The sequence below is a fragment of the Tupaia chinensis genome, unplaced genomic scaffold, assembly GCF_000334495.1.
Source record: "Tupaia chinensis unplaced genomic scaffold, TupChi_1.0 Scaffold000078_1, whole genome shotgun sequence".
NCBI lineage: Eukaryota > Metazoa > Chordata > Mammalia > Scandentia > Tupaiidae > Tupaia > Tupaia belangeri.
The window spans coordinates 512490-513496 of NW_006159539.1; the positions used below are offsets into that span (position 1 = coordinate 512490).

The 1007-nt window shown below is 69.1% G+C and overlaps 1 protein-coding gene across 1 annotated transcript in view; it reads left to right on the top strand.

Moving 5' to 3' along the window:
- Window positions 1–1007, top strand: part of LINGO1 (leucine rich repeat and Ig domain containing 1) — a 68120-nt gene that overhangs the window by 47424 nt on the left and 19689 nt on the right. The window lies entirely within an intron of this gene.

The following is a 1007-nucleotide window of genomic DNA, read 5'->3' on the forward strand; positions in this document are numbered from 1 at the left end:
CCCAGCCACAAGGCCGTGGGCTATCCCCTCCCTGCTCTCCACCTGCTGCGACCCTGCCCCCAGGCGCCCTCAGGCGTCAGGAGCACTAGGTGCTGACAGCCCAGCGGGGACCTGTGCCTGGTGGCGGGTCACTGATGGCGGTTCTGATGAAACGGGCCGGTGAAAGGGCATGGCTTCCGAGAGGGGCGGGTAGTGAGGTTCGAGCGTGGAAGCGTGTTCACGCTTTGCAGACATCCCCTCCGGGTCTAGTCTCTGGATCCGCCGCCAAGGGAGGTCTGATCTCTGAGAAGAGGTCCCAGTCCATGGGTCCGTCTCAAGATGTGGTCTCAGCCGGGATCCTGGAGACCAATCGGAACCGGGCGGGGAACAGCCGAGTCTGACGGAGGCTTCGCGCTGCCCTCTGCTGGTCGCGGGGTGCAGAGCCTCTGGCCCGAGACGGCCCGACAGGCTGCTGCCCTCTGCTGGACAGGACGCCAGGTGGGGTGGGACTCGGGCCGCGGAGGGGAGCCCGAGGCTCCTCTGGGGTAGAACTGAGCCAGTCCTCGGAGTTGCTGGTCAGGGTCAGCCCTCCTCGCCCCGACCCCGCTAGGATGTGCGCCCTCCAGGGAGTCGTGAGCGCTCGGGAGGGGAGGGGTCCCCCGCTCTGGCAGACCCTTCCCACGCCGTCCTCCAAACAACCCTGGCTGGGTGGCGAGCCATGATGCTCACCAGCGTGTGTTCGTCCACACTGCAGTGTGCAGCACACACGAACACGCGCACTCACATGCGAACGTGGCCAGAGAGTCACACGCGCGGCCGGACACTTGCCCGGAGTCCTGACCCAGAGGGCGCGGCCGTGTGCGGAGCTGTAGCGTGGGGGGCGCAGGGCTGGCGCGCCCCGGTCTGCACCCCGGCCAGCTTGGCGGCCCCCCACCCGTACGGGGCAGCTACTGGGGCGCTCCTGCTCTCCGCCCCCTCACCCCCACCTCGCTCCCCCCTCCGCTTTGCGGCCGCGCCCTCTCCTCCCC